The 20,103-nt window shown below is 38.3% G+C and overlaps 1 protein-coding gene across 4 annotated transcripts in view; it reads left to right on the plus strand.

The window, feature by feature from the left end:
* The first annotated feature begins 1,431 nt into the window (after nt 1–1,431).
* The window catches only part of KLF12 (KLF transcription factor 12), a 387,098-nt gene continuing 368,426 nt past the window's right edge, over nt 1,432–20,103 (plus strand). For 3 of the 4 annotated variants that reach the window (XM_087814298.1, XM_016216445.2, XM_087814300.1), the window contains exon 1: nt 1,432–1,642. The gene's annotated coding sequence lies outside the window, so the exon portion shown is untranslated. Of the gene's footprint in view, nt 1,643–1,700; nt 1,891–20,103 lie in introns of those variants that run through there. The other variant, XM_087814299.1, reaches the window with a different exon arrangement.

Raw genomic sequence — 20,103 nt, forward strand, 5'->3', positions numbered from 1 at the left:
GGGGGACCTGGCGCAGGTCCAGCCCATCCCCCCTCCCGCCGGGTCTCCTCCCCAACCCCCGCCCACCCTCCGCGCCGCGCTGACCCCGCGCCCTCCGTGCCGCCGCCGCCGCCTCTCTGCAGCCCCAGAATCCCGCGGATTTGTCCCCCTGGGCGCAGAAGCGGGCGGGAGAGGTCTCCGGCTAAGGCGTCGAGGACTCTGCTCCGGGCCGCCCAGCTGTCGGAGCTCCCTCCTGGGGCGCAGGCGGGGAACTAGACTCCCCTTTGCCCGCAGCCCCCGCGGCCTCGGCAGGGGTCTGCAGCCCCTGCTTCCCTCTCCTCCTGCAAGTTCTCCTGTTTTCCTAAATAGCGCTGCCGGGCGCCCCTACTCCCGGGCTCCGAAGCGGAGCGTCTCCGCCTCGCCCCCATCCATCCCTCCCAGGTGAAGCGCGGGGAGCGAGCGCGCCCCCGCCTCGCTCGCAACGTGTTTCGCTCCGGAACTCAAACAATGATTCCTCTCCCGCACGCGCCCAGCCCTCCGCCCGCCCCACCCTCACGCGCACCCCCGCGGCGAGGCTGCGGTGCGCCCGGGCGGCCCCTACCCGACCTTATTGTTGCCCCGCGCGCGCGAAGCCCTGCACCCCGGGGCGGGCCCCGCGAGCCGCCCCGCCGCCAACTCCGCCGCCGCGGCCAGCTCCGCCCACACCTTTCCAAGTTTGCAGGCGGGTGAGCCGCGGGGACAGCTCGGGCGCCCGCGCCCCTCCTCACGCCCCCGCCCGGGGGGGGCACGAGAGGGGGGCCCGTGCGGGCTCCGCGCTTTATTTGTCTCCGAGTTCTCTCCCTAAAGCCGCCGTGCACGCTCTGACACAAAAGAGGGGACTTTCTTGCGGCTCAGCCGAGTCCTCGCCCAGCGAGTTGAAATCCGGGGGTTCCTCCCGCTGCGAGGCCCCGCGGACCCCCCTGGGCTGGCGGCTCCCAAAGCTCGGTGGCCATGTGTGGGTTATTTTGGGCGCCGCAGCAAGGTGGTGCAGGTGAAAGGGAAGCGCGGCGGAGGCCGGAGGCTGGGGGCGGGGGCGAGGGTGGGGCGGGGTGGGGCGGGGTGGAGGCGCCGCGGACCCACCCCCAGCCGGGCGGCCCGGGCGGCGAGGCGAGGGCCGGGCAGTGGGTGTTGCCTTCTACCTCCGCGAGCGGGGAGGGGTTAGTTTCCCACAGGGGATTTCAACCATCACACTCAGAGCCCGCCTCCTAATCCTCGGGCGGAGCGGCTCGGGGGCCCCATTTTATGGCAATAAAGCGACTTAGCGCCTGCTGAGCGAGCCCCTCCCCGCCGCCGCCCCCGCCCTCGGCCCCACCCCGGGGCTCGCCCGCAGCGGCGGGGCTTTGTTTCTGGGGAGGAGGACCCGGAGCTCTTTTGTTTGGGGGTTTGGTGTTTTCACCCCCCCCCCCGCATCTCACCCCGCCCCACCTCCCAGCCCCCCCGCGCCTCTCCGGTTTCCTGAGCTGCGGGCTGCGAGGGAGGAGAAGCGGCGTCCTGCAACCCCCTCGGCTGGGCCCCGGGGTAATTCGATGCGGGCCTGGCGAGGCTCCCCGCGCTAGACCCGGCTCGCGTCTCGGCAGCCTCCACCCACCGGCCCACCCTACATTTAGCGCATCATGTGATCCGGGTAAGTCATTTGCAAGTACAACAGTTCCCTGGGTTGCCCCCCATTCATTTCCTGAGAACTGCAGAGAGCAGCTGAGAGGTTCTGCCTGTGCGTGTGCGAGTGTGCGTGTGAGTGTGCGCGGGTGACGCCGTGTGTGTGCGAGTGAGTGTGTGTGCGCGCGCGCGTGTGTGAGAGAGAGAGAAAGGGAGAGGGGGGACTCTGGGTGAGGGAAAGAAAACAATTTCTCCTGCTCTGCAGCTTCTGTTCAGGTCTGTGCCGATTCCGTTTCTTATCAAAATAAACAACCCCCTCCTCTCTCTCTCTCTCTCTCTTTTTTTTTTTTTTTGCCATCCCAAATCAGACCGTATTCTCTTAACATGTTTTATTTTCCTTCTGTCATCCGCTCAAGTTAAATCATTTTGGTTGGTCTGTGTTCTTAAAGGGGGAAAGTGTTGGGAAGCGGGAGGGGGCCCAGGGAGGGCGATGCTATCGCATAGCGAGTAACGCCCGTCGGATTCGTGGAGAAGAAAGGAGGAGCCCCCCTCCCCAATATATATATATATGTATATTTTAAAATAACTTATCAAGTAACGTGAATTAAGCAAATGTTTTTCTATCCCTAGTAGAATTGTTGGTTGCAGTGCTTTCCTGACAGTTGCCAAAGATGAGAAATAAAACACCAGGGCTGAATTGGGGGGGGGGGGGGGAGGGTATGTGCTGGTGGAAGTAGTTTGCCCCCAAGAATAGAGCGAGTTCGGTGAATAGCTGCCGCACCGGGGCTGCGTGGGCTGTGGGTGTGCGCTGGAGAGAGTGGAGGGGAAGGGGTTAAGGCAGAGATGACACTGCTGGCATGAATAGTGGTCTTGGTGCTACATTCATTATTGTCTCTGGTCGTAATGATGTGTAACTGTCACTTGCTACACTGCCTCGTTCATGGAAGTAGCCGGGGGCTGCCCCGTGGCTGTTATTTTCAATTACGGGGGACCTGGCCGGAGTTGACAAGGGGCAACTTTGCACGTCCACCCCGGCCCGGAAGCCTGCCTGGCCCGCCTGGGAGCCACTTCTTGCCTTAGAAGCTCGCTCCGAGGACTCGGACTTGACCTCCGCGACTTTAGTTGGTGTTCTTGTTAGATGCTCCCCTACGGGGCGAATCAATACTGCTTTTGTTGGGTAGAGAACTGACTATTAGAACTTTGAAAACTTTTATCTTTGGGGAAAAGGGTGGGGTGCACTCAACAGTTCTGTTTTGAAGTGTATTTGAGGCCAGTGCTTGGAAAAAGTACCAATTCCTTTGTTATATGCCCTGCAGCTTCCCAACCCCCTCCACCCTGGCTTTGAGTTTTTGCATACTTTAATAGTAAGAGCCTTAATTCGGTTGATAAAAAGCTGACTGTGTTGCGTTAAAGAGTATTAGTACAACGGAATGTGTAATCTGGATAAACAGTTTGTGTGGTTAATATTGTCAGCTCTCCAATTTAACTGTTCAGATGGTTTAAGTATGGTTCTATATGGATTGTTTTAAGCAATTTCACCGGCTAATAGAATTCTCGGCAGAGCACTAGGATATTTTCTTTGAAATCAGCTTTAGTATTCTCTCAGTTTCCCTGTAACACCAGGGAAATGAGCAGCTCTATTTACATTTAGTGCATGTGCATCTAGTGGCTTCGGTAGACACCTGCCAATCAAACACACGTCATTCTGCAAACCCACCTAGCGCCTGCATACCCTTTTCTTACTGGAGGATAGAGTTGTTTAGATGAGTAAATGCTTTAAAATAAATTTGGTGGCTTTTTACAGGCGGCAGCTTGTGATGGGGATAGGAGTGGTCACTGTGAAAAGTGGGCTTATACAATCTTCTAAGAAATGCTCTTTGGAACTGGCATTTAATAAAAACAGTACCCCCCCCCCCCAAAAAAAAAGAAAACCAACCCTGGTTGTGCTATTTGCAGACCTCATTCAAATGTGTTTACATTTAAAAAAAATTCGTAGGAATTGGATATGATAAAGGGGTGTACTTTTAGGCTAGGGAATATTTAACTGTAGAAGCTTAGTAGAAATAGGATGTTGAAGGACAAACATTTCAGTTGCATAAGTTATTCTTTATCGCTGCAGACTGCTCAATCTGGAGACTACCTGGAGTATATTAGGCTGCTTTGAGTTGGAGAAGAGAGCAATTTGAGGATACCAAAATTGGCAGAAATTTGTAATGTATTTAGGAAAGAGGTTTATTCTTCTACCTTCTAATTCCTAACTATTATGAAATATACTTAAGCTAATAAAATTTGGAATGTTTTCACATAAAATTTTCATAATTTTTGAACTAAAACTGTGTAACTAATAAAGCTGTGTCTGGTAAACAAAACATTCTCGAGGGGTTTCAGTTTATTTGTGAAATGCTTCAGTGATTTATTAATGCATATTTAAGAGACACTATGGTCAGCTAAACTTTATTTTAGAATGCTTTGTATTACTAATTTATTGAATGAAAATTGTTGTGCTAATGCGCCCTTAGTATTTTTTTTCTCCACTAAGTTCCTTTTCAACAACTGAATGTCATTTGGGAGAAAACTGGTCCTAGTGTAGCATTTGAGACCTTGACCTTAGCAACTCTTGGCTGGTGGTTGTTTACTACAGCTGCAGCCTATGTGTGTACAGAAAGGGAAGGGATTGCAAACCCTGGTGTGCTCTCTCTCCCCTGGCTCAGAGAAAAGCAGACGAGGATGCTTGATGGTCATTCCCAAGAGCACAGATCAGGCATATAATAGCGATAGCGTTCTGGTCATTTAAAAATATATGTTCCTTGGGGATTATTTCCCCACCTCCTGTGAAAGGTAAACATGGACTTTAATAGACTCAGAGTGAGTTTTAGATGTCATAGCATGAAGCAGACTGTTACCAACTTAATGAAATAATTTGGTCTTAAATATAATTTTGTTGTTGTTTTTTTAAATCTCTTCAAAGACAGATAAGTGTATCTCTAAGCTTAGGCCTCTAGGCCTATACTGAGGGCATTTTGAACTCAAGCCAGTGTTGGTTAATCTGGCATTGAGTAACCTTATCAGTGAAGTGATATTGTTAAATAGCGAATACATAAAGGTCCTGGATATTTTCACCATTGTACAAAATGTAAGTGTGGAATTTCATATTTATGCAAATTAACAATAGAATAATGACATTAAAATGGGAGTGTCAAACAGTTTGTTTTCTTTATATTGTGAAAGAAACATTCTTAGAGCGTCACATTCATAAATCTAGATGTAGTTGATTTATGTATTAATACAAAGTAGTTTATTGTACAAAACTTGAAATGGCACCAACTCATTTGAAAAGTTATTCTTTCTTTTTAGATAAGTTTCCCAACTCGTGCTTCCATATTGATTAATGAACAAGAGCTAAAAATCCCCAAACAGTTTCATTTAGAATGGACACCATGGTTATCTTTTTCATTTAGAAAACAACTTTCATTTTCGTAAATAATTCCTAAAATAGGTTTCAGTAGCTTACCTCTATCATTTACATTTTGAAAATACTACATGATCCTAGAGTGGAAATATCTATGTCTTGCCCAATGTTAGTTTATTTTCCATTTTAAAATTCATATTTATTTGTTTTTTGGTCTACAAGTTATGCACAGCTTTCAGTCTTAAAGTATGTACAAAATGTAAGGGTAAAAATATTAAAATTAAATCACTGGCAACACCCTATAACCACAGCCTTAACTCATCCACCACAGTCACCCCTCCCAAAATCAAAATGCATGTAAACAGATGGGCCTTGCCCTGTGCCCAGAAGGTCAAGAGCCTTATTCTCTATGAGACCTCCTTAGTGGTTTCTAGATCCCAAGCCTGCTCAGAGGACTGTCTGACTTCAGCTGGCCAGAATTCATTTTCAGGGCCTAGGCCAGCCACACCCCATCTGATGTCAGCTTTTGAGTTCTGTGGTGGAGAACACATGCTGTGGATTAAATAGTTACTTTCTCTATATATTCTCAGTAATTATGTTACAAAAGGATTTTTCGGTTTTGGGTGTTTATTGTCATAAAAGTGGCTACTTGAGTAGTCATATTACTCCATAAAAATTTGTTTTGGTCTGGCAGTGGATTATAGGATATACACCCAAAGAATTCTGCCCTAGTATGGCCTTTCTTCCTCTACCCCCCCCCCCCTTAAAGTTGTACTTTTATTTTGTTGCTAATTCTATGGTATATATTTTAAAATATTTATTAGTATAATAACTGGACTGGTCCAAACAGCATTGCTATTTAGGTACAGATGGACTAGCAGAAAGCCCTTGCTACTTGCTATGTTGCTGCAGGGAAGGTGAGAGGGGGAAGAAATGGGAGAGCTTTGGAATAGTTTTCCTACCCCCATCAGAGGCTATAGAAGCTGCCCCTATTACTAGTTGCTGGCCTGTATACCCAGGAATTGAGTTCCAAGTGCTATATTCACCATGATTATTAGTATACAGTATGTTTTAAGACCCCAATGGATGCCTTAAACTGTGGATTGAATGGACCACCTTGTATATTGTTTTCTCCTATCTGTCTGTCTGTCTGTCTATTATCTATCATCTAGCTATTTTTTTTCATTTAAAGGAAGCACTTTGTGGCTTCTCTGTGGCATATCCGAATTACTATCATCACTAAAGGGTAGTGGGTTCGAATCCTAGTCTAGGGCACGTTCCTGCATTGCAGGTTTGATCCCCTGCCCTGGTCAGACCCCATATGGGAGGCAACCAATCCATGTGTCTCTTCATATCAGTGTCTGCCTGTCTGTCTCTCCCCCCTTCCCTGTCCCCTTCCACTTGTTCTAAAAATTAATGGAAAAAAATATCCTCATGTGAGGAATAAAAAAAAAAGGGTTACTTGAACCCAGGCACTGTGGTACCACAACTGTCGATCTGGTAACCTAGAGGGCTACTAAGTGACTAAAGGGTGGGGAGCATACACAATGTGGATATGCTGGACAACAGGATGTCACGTCCTAGACAGGACTGAATTGGATTTTAGGAGATTTTATCACACTACTCAGAACAGCACACGATTTAAAACATTAATTGTTCGTTTCTGGAATGTTCCATGTGTTTTTGACTGAGGGTACTGAAACCTTGGAAAGCAAAAGTGTGTATGGCTTTTCACAATAATTTCTGGCATGGTGTGTATGTATGTACTATGTATACATATATTCACCATTTTACATATGTGTATATATATGTTTGTATATATAATATTTATGAATGTGTTTTTATATCCTTTATCTATATTTGTACATATCCCCCTACCATATACATTATGACTGAGAATTACAGTTGAAAAGCCCCCACACACTTATATAAAAAAGAGGGAAACACACAAAGTTCGTTTTTTCAAATTCTATGTTTAGTAATATGATTCTTGCTTTTTTTTAGATTAACAAACTCATTACAAAACATGGAAATAACACGCCCCTCCCCCCCAAAACCAGTACCTTATGACAACCAAGATGAAATAAACAACTGTAAAGAAAACCTTCATTCATTTCAGTATTAGGTGTTTGCTAAGATTATACATACTGGACTCAGGACCGATTTCAGTGGCAGAAAAATCAGTTTGAGTCAGGACTTTTTTGCTTACTAACTCTAAATGATCTTGGTTAAATTTCTTAACCTGAGTCAATAAAATGGGAAGAATAATGTGTAGTTTACAGGGCTGTGATAAGGGTAAAATGAGATAATGTGGGTAAAAATTACTTTGTAAAAATGTGAAGTAGTGGTGTGGCAAATGATTTGACAGGAAAACTACTCCCTGCCTACTCTCTACCCCCTACCCTAAAAGACTTGAACTTTCTAGGCTCTCAAAGTGAGCATATAAATTACACTTAGGGAGAAGGAATTTCCGAGTGTGGGTAGAAAACTTCTGGCAGTCAAAGGTCACGAATTCCATTCCTGTCTAACCAGAGATTTGCTCCATGACCTTGAGAAAGTCACTCTTAAGAAGTTCCTATGTAGCTGGCATATAAATTGCCATTAACATTACATAAAGCAGGTGAAGTATCTGTGCTTTTCAAAAGAAAAAAAAATACATGAAAATACAGTTCCCACGATCATTTACAGAAAATTGAAAATAAAGATCAACGGTGATTATTTAGAGATTGTAAACCTCTAGGCTACTTCTTTAATGAGTCAACTAAAACTTCTATCAACAGGTAATTTAAAATGCCCTTAGTTTTTTTTAAAATAGAATCATTAAATTTGTGCTGTTGTACTATAAATTAGAATAGTTTATTGAACTGCAAATCCCTAGTTAAGCCAAGATTCTGTTGATTAAGCTATGTCTGATTTATGGCTTAGAGTCCCTTGGTTAGACTCAAAAGTTGTTGCAGCACAACATATGCAGAATTAAAATAGGTAGATGATAGAGACCTCAGGTGGGTATTTGAAAATTTACTGAACACATTTTATTTATATGCAATTTTCTGCCACGTACATATCTCAAATTTCTACAAAATTTGAGAAAATTAAGAACAATATTAATTTATATAATTCCTCCCATGCTACATTTTCTCCAGTTAAGAAACAAAAATAAATATTTTTTCAAACTTGGCTAAACACTCTATTCTTACAAGAACAAAGAATAAACTCAAACTAGCTCAGCAGTATAACTCATTTTATACTCTTTTCATGCAACACATACACCTTGCCTAACTCCTGTTCATGTTATAACAATCACTGTTAAACATCACTTTTTGTGTGACCCCTTATCATTCCTTGCTTTAAGAATGTGCTGGGTTCCAGTCTTTATTCTTTGGCTCCATAGCACAATTTCTGGTTTAATTGCTTCTTGATTTGCCTTGTCCCCTCCCGATAATAGGCCCCATGAAAGCAGGAAATGAATCTTCTTCATAGCTACGTTCCTGGCTTCTAACACAGTGCCCAATATAGTGACTGATTATATAGCGCTAAAATACTTAGTGAAAGAACAAATTGAGAAATGCAGTTCCATATGATAATCCTTTCAGTAGCTCAATGCCAATATCACGGTCATTTCCTACCTAAGTCTTTTTATCTCTAGCAAAATATATTCAACTCTATTAGCCATTCTGCGGTTCACTACATTTTTCTGAAATGTTTTTTCTTGCAAAATGAAACCTTGTGGAGTCAGTGCTGGATCTGAAACCTCTAACCAGTTGTTAGCTAAGTGAGCAAGTTAATTCTCCTAGTCTTAATGTACTCGCTGGTAAATAAAAACAAAAACAAGAACAGATAATGTCAACATTACAGAATTTTTTTCGAGGATTCAAATTGTGGTAATGCTCAGAAAGCATCTAGTACATAGAACCTTGTACATACTGAATGCTCGATGATACTATAATACAGAAGTTAGGAACTGTGCTTTTCATGTATTAGTTTATTTATATGTACTTTAGTAAATAGATATGTGTAACTGACTATCAGATAATTGAGACTTTGAATATTATATGTTGAGACCCCTAAAGTACCTTTTACGCACTGAATTTTGACTTATGAATATCAGTTCATGAATGCATTTTTTTTAGCTATTGTGTGACTGTGTTGTCTGCCAAGTGACATCACTCTCAACTCCCCCGCCTTGTGACTTTGCCACATTTGAAAAAATATTTGAAAATTTTACTTTTAGCCTTTCATTAACAAAATGAACAGAAAAAAGGGAAAACGAAAGTGCTCCTTTTAGTTATGAGAAACAGGGTTTTTTATCCAGATACACAATTGAGCAAAGAAATCATTAGGTGTGTTGAAAAGTGAATCTTTACTGAAAATGCTTAATGGAGTTAAGCTGATAAATTGTGAAAAATATACTACAAAACATACAAAGTGCTATACATCTATTTTTAATGACAGTATTTAATACTGTGTGTAATTACAGATTTTATAATTTTTCTTTTGTCTCTGGGAATGAGTCTTTTCATAATCGAGTTTTGAACAAGTTTTCAGGAGTGCGTTGTGTTTTCAGGAGTGCACACACAAAGATTACCTTCTTTATTAAAGAATACTTATTGAGTGTGTGTGTGTATTTTGGTATCTATTTTATAGATGTGGAAACAGATTTTCACCAAAGTAATAATGTGGTCAATACCCAGTTAGCTTTAAAGCAGGGATTGGAGCCCGGCCTGCTTGGCTCAGTGGTTGAACAGCGACCTATGATCTAGGAGATCGAGGTTCAATTCCTAGTCATGGGTTGAGGGCTCGATCCCCAGTGTGGGGCGTGCAGGACGACTCTCTCATCATTGATGTTTCTATCACTCTCTCTCCCTCCCCCTTCCTCTCTCTGAAATCAGTAAAGATATATTTAAAAAATACATTAAAATAAAATAAAAAAGCAGAGATTCTAACGCTGGAAAGCATTTCAACTTCTCTTGTGTTGCTCTTCCCTCCATCATTAAATAGATTTTCCAGAGTTAGTCTTATTATAGAGTAGAGCAAAAAAGTGAGAGTGTTATACAAATACTGTGTTTAGAGCTTTTCTAGTAGATGTAGTGTGTCAATATAATCTACATGTGTCAGTATAATCTATAATTTATTGCATAGACATACTACATTTACTAGAATACATTGACTAGAATGTTTATTTTCATACAGAAGCCAGTTATTTGTTTGCTAATGTACGTACTAAAACAAATTATGAGACCTAATCCAACAAATTTTAGAAGGCAACTGCTACAGGATGTTCCACAGTGGTAATAGTAAACCAGTGAATTCCGGCCGATATGCATTTTGCTATTTGATAAAGCTATTAAAGTCAGAGGCATAATAAAAGTAATAAAAATATGTTATCTCTATAAAAATGCCTACTTATCCATTTGACCTGTACTTATTTAGTTTCTACCATGTATCTGGAATCATATATGAAAATAGATAGGACATCATTAATGAGCTGAACATCAAGTAGGGGAGGCAAGACTTATGTGGAAAATTATAACAGTAATTTGTGATAAATGGACCAAGTGCTGTAAGTTCCTTTAAACAAAATGCATGAGGAAAATTGCTTCTATCTCAGAGACCAAAGGTTTCAGGGATTGGCAAAAATTCTTCATGGAGATAGTTTATTTTGATAGAAAAGCAAAGCAAACCTGCAAGTGGAAGGAAGCAAATTAAAAAGGTATTTTGGCAACTGTGGTGATTGATTTCACAACTACTTTTCTGTTATCTTTTAGAGCTGATGACTTTATGGTGTTTTGGTTAAACTTCTGTCATTTGCCATATCATGAAAAAATTTTCTTTTCCAAAAATAAATCCTGGGATATACTTGGACAGTAGGGCATAAAGTGTTATAATGCATTTAAGGAATGCATTTGGGCAAAACAAAAACAATAATGATTGATTAATAAAGTTTTAAGGATATCCTTTATGTAATATTATCTAATGAAATTTTTTCATATTGCTGAAGAGATTTGATGTATGATATTTTATTTAGAAATGATGTGAATTTTAGCCTTGATAAAAAAATCTTCAAATATAGGAATACAATTATATACACACACACACACACACACACACACACACACACACACAGAAGAACACTAGAAGGAAAACTTGAAAATCAATCAGTTTTATAGAAGGTCAGAGTCAATTGTAGTTTATCAGAGGTGTTACTTGAAGGGATATTTAGAAAGAAATTGAACATTTAATTGGTTAGATATTTAAAGAGTGAAATCCTCTGGAATGTGCCTTAGCTTTTCTACTTTAGGTATAAACACAGGACACTTAAACAAACACAAAATATTTTATTTTGAGATTGTATAACAAGAAAGAAATGAACTTAATGAGTCTATAAAGAGCACTGATGGAGTTATTGCACACTGAGTTCTTTATTGAGTATATTGGGACTATACTGAAGCAGTTGTGTTTTATTTATAAATAGCTTAGAATACTTGAGAAGTATGGGCTAGAAAAAAAATTGCTTAAGTGCATGGTGGTGTACAGAGTGCTTTTAGTTTCATCTTGACAATCCTATAAAGTAGATTGGACAAGTTACCATTTTATTGATGAGGAAATTAAAGTCAAGTGAAGGTAACACAACTAGAAGGTAGCAGAGTGAGAACTAGAACCTTAAGTTCCAGCACCAGTAATTTTTTTCATTTCATTCCAATGCTTTCTTCCTAACTTTCACTTAGTCTTAATAAGCCAAAATTTTGAAAGTCCACACCGCACAAGGGGTGCCACCATCTAGTATCTAGCTCATATGAGATGTTCATTGAATATTATTGGGTGAATTCTTATCTCCTTCCAAAATGCACTCTAAAAGTACATTAAAAACAATCAAACACCTCATATATATCAGTCCAGAGATACCAACCTAATCAATCCTGGAAGAGACTGTGCAATTAGAGGCATCCATAATTCTTTGAGGAAAATTAGGGAGATGGTTCATCTCCTACTATGTACCAGGGCTTGTGCTGAGAATCCAAAGGTAAATAAAACATGTTCTTTGTCCTAAGATATAGGCAGATCAGGGAAAAAGCAGCACAGCTAAGTCCACAGGAAGGGCCATACTGGCATATTCTGAATTAGTTTATTTTTTTCATTTAGGTCTTTAATGTACCTAAAAATAATACCCTAGATATTTTTTAGGTTTATGGTTTAGCCTCTTTTAAGTATTTTTAATCTTACCAGAGAAGCTTTTTCCATGTAAGCATGTGATTTTTTTTTTTTTTTTTTTTTTAATATGTCGTTACTGATTTTCAGAAATCGGAAGGGAGAGAGAGAGAGAGAGAGAAACATCAGTGATGAGAGAGTCATTGATTGGCTGCCTCCTGCACATCTCCTACTGGGAATGGAGCCCACAACCTGGGCAAGTTTCCTAACTGGAAATTGCACTGTGATCTCCTGATCTCCTGGATCCTAGGTAGATGCTCAACCACTGAGCCACGCCGGCTGGGATTGATTTTTTTTGAAGATCTAATTGGCTTAACTGATTCACGAATGGGACAGCATCCCATTTAGCAACTACAGGGTGCTTCTACTTATGGTATTTAAATGCGGATCTATTACTACTTTTATGGCTTAGTTTTTTGAGTGAACACAATTTACAATCTGTAGGAAATAAGCATTGTTTTGCAGTAACTCACTTTTTGGGTAGCATTTGCAAATATATCTCACTGATAAAAGTATGTATACACTTGTGGAGACCTTAAGCTTTATTTTTTAGTGAACTTTGTTTTCTCTTTTTTACTTGGCTCCTCTTCTTCCTTTAGCCAGAAATAGCATTCTATCCCCCTATAACCCATCTCATCAGAATGACTATGTGTCCTTTTATATTTTTCTCCATATTATAAGTGTTAACAACACACATTCGCATAAGGGTTTTTGATCACTGCTTGCAAAAATTGGGTTATTTTTTGGAAACTATTTCCAACTTTTTTCATTCAATACTGCCTAAGGGAAACCTTTCCACCCAGCTGCTAGAGCTCTAATTCATTAAAAAACCCAACTGTTGCATAATATTCCAAGTTATGGTTATTTCATAGTCAATTTAACCATCAATTGATTGATGGGTAATACTTCGTTTCCAGTTTTTGCCACTAAAACCAATATTGTAATAAACATATTTATATCTATACTCTGAGGACCTGTGGGATAGATTCCCAGGGTAGAATTACCATTTCAAAATGTTGCCCCATTGCTTTGAAAAAGAAAAAAATGCTACAGCAGTTTATGTTTTTACCAGTAATGCTGGCAATAACCCTTTCCCTAAAACTCCATCACCAACAGTTGACACTTTTCCAATCCGATTGTTGTGTGTAGTGGTATCTCCTTGCTGCTATAAATTAATATTTCCCGACTGCTCGTGACCTTTAACATCTTTTTCTGTGTTTGTAGGATAATTGGAATTGTTCATCCTTAAGAAATGCCCTTTTATAGTCTTTGTCTATTTTTCCATTTGGTTGTTGTCCTTTTGTGGAAGTTCTTTATATATTACAGCTATTAATCATTTGACTGACACCTGCATTGCAAATAATTTTTCCAAAACTGATGTTTTGTTTCTTACCTGTTCAAGAGTCATCTTTTGATATATAACATTTTAAATTTTTATACAATTGATTCTTTTTCATTTTCTGTGACTGGTTTCTGTTTTTTTTGTTTTTTTTAAAGGTTTTGTCCATTGATGAAGTAGACATGTAATATCCTATACTTAGATTTAATTTTTCTTTCCACTTTGGAATTTTTAGTTGTGTGTGGTATAAGAGAGGGGTTCTGCTTTTATTTACTGTCAGATGCATAACTGGTTTATTGCAGTAGCACCATTTTTAAGGTAATCTATTGTTTTCCCAGTAAATATAAATACCACAATTGTCATATCTTATATTCTTATATATCCAATTTTATTACCAGATTTTTTTCTCTTTCAAATAATTTTCTTAGATATTTTCAGACATGTAAATAAAGTTCAAATTTAATGAATATTTTTATCCATTATTGCACCATTCCTGGGCAAAAGTACACAAAAACCCTGTTGTGATTTTAATTGAAATTGCATTAAGTTATATATAATCTTGGGACAATTAGCATTTTAATTTTATTTTTTGTGCATGATACTATCTCAGTTCACGTTTATGGAATGTCCTTCTTCAAATAGAAATGTGTATTTGATTGTCTCTTATTTTTTACTCCAAAAATATTTTGATTCTTTATTTTTAATGGTTGTTTCCTCTTTAATATAGTTCTAAATATAGGTTTTTGGTTAGTTTATGTTGATTGAGGTAACATGATTTTCTCTTTTAGTCTGTTGATAATAGTGAACTAATTGTATTGTTTGATTTTTGATGTCGTATCAGACTTCTATTTCTAGTATAAGTCTTAATTAGTCTTAATATATTCTTGTATATAGCTGTATTTGATTTTCTAATACTTGGCTAAGAATGTCAACAAAATATCTATGTTCATGGAGGATAGCGGTCTGTAATTTTTATTCTTTTAATGTCTTTATCTGATTTTGCTTTCAGGGTATTTCAGGCCTTCTAAAATGATTTGGGAGGTGTTAGATCCTCTTCTGTTTTTTTGGAGTACTTTGTGTAGAATTTATATTATTTCTTCCTTAGAAGTATGGAAAAATTCACCAGAGAATACATCTGTGTATAGAGGTTTTTTGTTTGTTTGTGTTTTTTTGTCAGAAGAGTGAGATTCTTAGTTTGTGTTTTTTAAGGAATTGACATTTTCCATCCACATTATAGAATTTATTGGCATAAAGTTGTTCAAGTTCCTCTATTCTTTGAATGTTTGTAGGATCTGCACTGATAATTTCTGATGTTAGTGACTTGTACATTTTCTGTTTTTATCTTGATAACTCTAACTAGAGGTTTAACAATTTTTTTGATTTTTGAAAGAACCAGCTTTTGGTTTCATTCATTTCTTTTCTCTAAGATTTTACCTTTTTTCTAATTCATTGATTTCTGACCTTTATTATTACGTTCCTTCTGCTTGTCATAAGATTAATTTGTTTTTCTTCTAGTTTCTTAAGATGGGAACTTAGAATATTGATTTGAGTCCTTTCTTTTCTCATGTAAGGATGTAATTTTTACTACAAAGTTTACTTTGAGCACTGCTCTTTTAAATTTTCATTCAGTGAAAAATATTTTCTGAGGTCCATTGTTATTTCTTCTTTGACTTTGGATTATTTAGAATTATGTTCTTTAATGTTCAGAGACTTGGGAACTTTGCATATCTTTCTGATATTGTTTTCTAGTTCAAGTCCATGATTTCCCAAGGATGTCTGATTTTGATTTTTGAAGAATTTGCTAAGATTTATTGCTCAGAATATGGCCTGTATTAGTGAATGTTACATGTACAGTTGAAAACAGTGTATTCTGCCATTGGTGGGTGGAGCATTCTATAAGTTCCAATTTGTTTTATATTCTGTAAGTGTCAATTAACCAAGCTGGTTAATAATGTACTTCACATGGATACATGGAATAGACTGACAGCTGTCAGAAAGGAGGGAGGTGGAGTGACTGGATGAAAGAAAGTGAAGGGATTAGTCAAATTACATATATGTATAACCCCTAGACACAGGCAGGACAACAGTGTGGTGATGGCCAGAGGGAAGGGAGCATGGGGGCTGGATGGAGGTGGGCAAAGGGAGGAGGGGAATGGAACATCTGTAGTAGTATCAACAGTAAAAATAAAGTTAAAAACATAATGTTCTTCAAGCCATCTATATTGTTAATTGATTTTTTTTTTTTGTCTCCTTCTGTTAGAATTAGAGAGGTGAGGGTTTAAATATTTAAATACAATTGTGAATTAGTTTAATTCTCTTTTCAGTTCTACCAGTTTTTGCTTTATATATTTTGAAGTTCTGTTATTAGGTACATACTTACTTAGGATTGTATGTTTCCTTGATGAACTGATTCCTTTTTCATCATATAACATCCCTCTTTTTCCCCTAATAGACAACTATAATTGAGTCTTACTTTTTTATTCTAATCTTATTTTCCCCCAACTTTTACCTGCAATGATTAGATCATGTAACGTAAACATTTTTATATGATTGGGTTTCTGTCTACTAACTTGCTATTTGTTTTCTATTTGACTCACCTGTTCTTTGCCCTTATTTTCCTGTTTCTAATGCTCTTTGGATTATTTTACAGTAGTGAACTTTATCTCCACTATTGGCTTATTAATTACATCTCTTTGTTTTATATTTTAGTGATTACTCTAGGGTTTACAATATACACCACTAACTTTTCACAGTCTGTCTTCAAATGATATTGTATTACTTTATGATGTCAGAATCTTACAATAGTGTAATGCTGTTTTTCTCTTCCATTGTTTATTCTATTTCCTTAATATATTTTACTTATACACGTTATAAGCCATACATTTCCAATTACTATTTTTGCTTTAAAGAGACAATTACCTTTAATAGGGATTGCAAATCATAAAAATAATCTTTTTTTTGTTGTTTTTGTTTTTTGTATTTTCTAGTTATAAGGTTCTCTTTCTGTGTTCTACATTTCTATCCAGTATCATATTACTATTGCCTAAAGAAATTTCTTTAATATTTTCTATAGCACAGGTCGGCTGGTAGTGACTTTTCTCAGCTCTTGCCTGTCTGAAAAAATCTATTTGCCTTTGTTTCTGAATTGTTTTGGCTGAGTTTTGAATTCTAGATCGATAGTTTCATTCCCATTTAAAGATGTTGCTATATTATCCGTTAGTGTACACAGTTTCTAAAGAGATGTCTTTTGGCATTCTGAACTTTTTTTCCTCCATGTAATGTTTCTCTCTCTGCCTGGCTGCTTTCAGGATTTTTTCCTTTGACTTTGGTGTTCAACAATTTGACTGTGAAATGCATAAGTGTGTTATTTGTAATTATACTGCTTTGGGTTCTCTAAGCTTCTTAGATCTGTAGTCTAATGACTTTTCATAAGTTTATAACCATTATCTTTTTAAAATATTTCTTCTGCCCCCTTTTTCTCTTCTCCTTCTGGACTATATTAGCATATTAGTCTGCATGATATTGTCCCATAGGTTCTGGATCTTAGGCAGATGGCTGCATTCCCCATTCAGTTTTCAGTTTGAATAATTTCTGTTGATCTATCCTCAAGTTTACTAATTCCCCATACTGTGTTCAGTCTTTTGTAAGCTCAGTGAAAGAATTCATCTTTGATATAAAGTTACCTATATAGCATTTTTATATCACTTTTTAAAAATGTTCATCTCTTTGCTGAATTTCTGTTGATGAATGTTATCTGTTTTTTTCTTTAGATTCTTTTAAATTTTTATCACAATTATTTTAAAGTCTCAATTTGATAGTTTCAACATTTTTGTCATCTCAGGGTCTAATTATGTTGATGACGGTATCCCTTGACAATGAGTAACTTTTTTTGTTTTGTGGCTTTTGATTTTTTATTGACGGGATGACATTATATATAAAACAGCAGTAAAGATGAGGTAAGTAATTATTATGTAAGAAATGGACATGCCTCTTAGTCTGCATGTTGTTAGTGTCTCTGAAGGGGTGGTGGTGTGTCAATTTGGTCAGTAGATGGACTGAGTTATTGATTTTTTGTTGTTATTGAATTGTCACGTCACTAGAGACTTCAGATTCCCTCAAAAATGCATTGCTTTTGCCTTGAGACTTCTGGGAGACTTGGAGTGCTACTGAGTTTTTCTTCTCAGTGTTCCTGTTATACCCTCAATTTCAGCCAGCCTTCAACTCCAGTGACACAAGGGGCCTCTTTCTGTGCTTGAGTCTCTATTCTAGTCTGAGTGGAATTGTGGATGGGGAGTGGGTGGAGTTTTAGTTCCCCTACACCATCTGCAGTCTTAGGCAGTCCTGGTGTACTTAAGTCCCTGAATTGGGACATTTATCAGAATGCCTGTCCCTTCTTGCGGTAGCTACATCTCTACGTCTTATCAGTGGCAGGCTTTTGTTCCAGGGTATTCCCTTTCCTTCCATCAGTATGGCCAACCTTTTTTGTGTGTCACCTACAGAATTCTGGGCTTAAGTGAGTTTACTGCCTTACTACAGAAGCGGGTGAGGTTTTCCTGGTGTTTTGTACAAGGGTCAGATGTGTGTGATTCCTATTGCTCACCCAGAATTGCTATTATTTGGACCTTGGAAAAAGTATAGACAGAGGGTCTCTCTTAGTCTCTTTCTCCCTCTCTCTCTCATAAGAGCAGATATCATTTTTTCCCTCTACCAGCACTCTACCTTTGCCTGGATGGGGCAGAAGTATTTGCCATCCCTGTCCCTGTGGCTGATAGCTTTTGCTTGAGTTGATAGTGGAGTCTGGGATCTTAGCTGATCCTTACCTGTATGTCAGCACTTCCAAAGGGGGTTCTCTTAGGTTTCTTGGTGTGTTTTTTTTGTTTGTTTGTTTTTAAATTTTAAATTTTACAGTCTTTGTCTTAGCACTTGGAGGAGGCTTGTGCAGTAGAGCAGGTGAGTGGCTGTGGAGTGTCCTTGTATCTCATGGGATACTAAGTGACTTTACTTGCCTGCATTCAGCTTTTAAGAATTTGTTAAAATTTTAGTGTTTCTTTAATCTGCTTAAAAATTTAAAAAAATTCATTGCAGTAAAAACCACCTAACAAAAATTTATAATCTTAATTATTAAACTTGAAGTTCATTAATATCAACCATATTCACATTGTTTGCAGCAGAGCTTGAACTTTTTCATCATGTAAAACTGAAACTCTTTTCTCATTGAACAACAGCTCTGCATTTTGACCACACCTGAGCCTCTGGCAACCACCATTGTTCTTTCTGTTTCTTATCTGCCTTTATGACTCTACACTCCTTTTTCTATGATCATGGCCGAAAGCAATGTCCTATTTCTCTGTAAGGAGGCATGTTACCCACTGGCATCTAGATCACCTGGTTGCCTTGTCTCTTCAACTCCTTGGTTTCAAAATAAATATATATATGTGTATATATAATGTATACACACACACGTACATACATATATATATATGATTTTGTAGGGTATTCCTCTTATATAAGTATTTTCTTTCTGCACCTTTTTAGGTTAAATGTGCTTAGATTTCTTTCTTTTTTCAGTTGGAATACTAGTTGAATTTTATTTTGTTGATTTTTACTCTCTACTGTTAATCTTTTCCTACTTTAGGTGACTGTTATAAAGCATTGTATTGGAGAGATTTGTTGATATTGAACTATCCTTGCATTAGGGAAGAGCTCTTGCTTTTTCATAATTAATTATTGTACTTTAACTTTGCTTCATTCTATTTTATAAATTGGAATGATATTTAGAACATATACATCTGTAGTCACAAGTGGGACTGGGCTATAATATTTTTCTTGGTGTTGAATCAGATATTTTAATAAATAGTTTGTTGGATGCATAAATTAATTTAGAAAATATTTATCTTTTTTCATGAGCTTAATTGGAACTGTCCCTTAAAGGCTAAAACTCAGGTGTGAATCATTGGATCTTGGCCCCCTCCCCCCCACATAGTGATAGATATATAATCTTTTTTCCAATTTCCTCTGTGTATTTGTCCATTAAAGTTTTTATTTTTTTGTATCAAGTTTTGGCTGGGATGTTGCCCTTTTGCTTCAAAAATTTTTAAATATTTTATTGAGATAGAGTGGAAATATAACATTGTATTAGTTTTAGATGTACAGCATAATGATTTGATATGTCAAATCATTGCAAAATGATTTCCACAGTAAGTTTAGTTAATATCCATTACCATACATACTTACAGTTGTTTCTTTTCTTGTGATGAGAACTTTTAAGATTGATTCTCATAGCAGCTTTCAAATATACAATATAATATTGTTAGCTGTAGTCACCAGGCTATGCATTACATGCCCAGAACTTATGGTAACCACCAAATATCTGTATCTCTGATCTCTGTATTTCTATATCTCCCCAGTTGCTTTATAGTTTTAAATTTGTTGTCTCAGGATAACATGTAGTATTCTGTAATATGTAAATTACATTCCTAACATAAAAAACTTCTTTCTTGTTCCTAATACTATTTTTTATATGTCCCACAAGTTG

The sequence above is a fragment of the Miniopterus natalensis genome, chromosome 2 (genome assembly GCF_054644295.1).
Source record: "Miniopterus natalensis isolate mMinNat1 chromosome 2, mMinNat1.hap1, whole genome shotgun sequence".
Lineage (NCBI taxonomy): Eukaryota > Metazoa > Chordata > Mammalia > Chiroptera > Miniopteridae > Miniopterus > Miniopterus natalensis.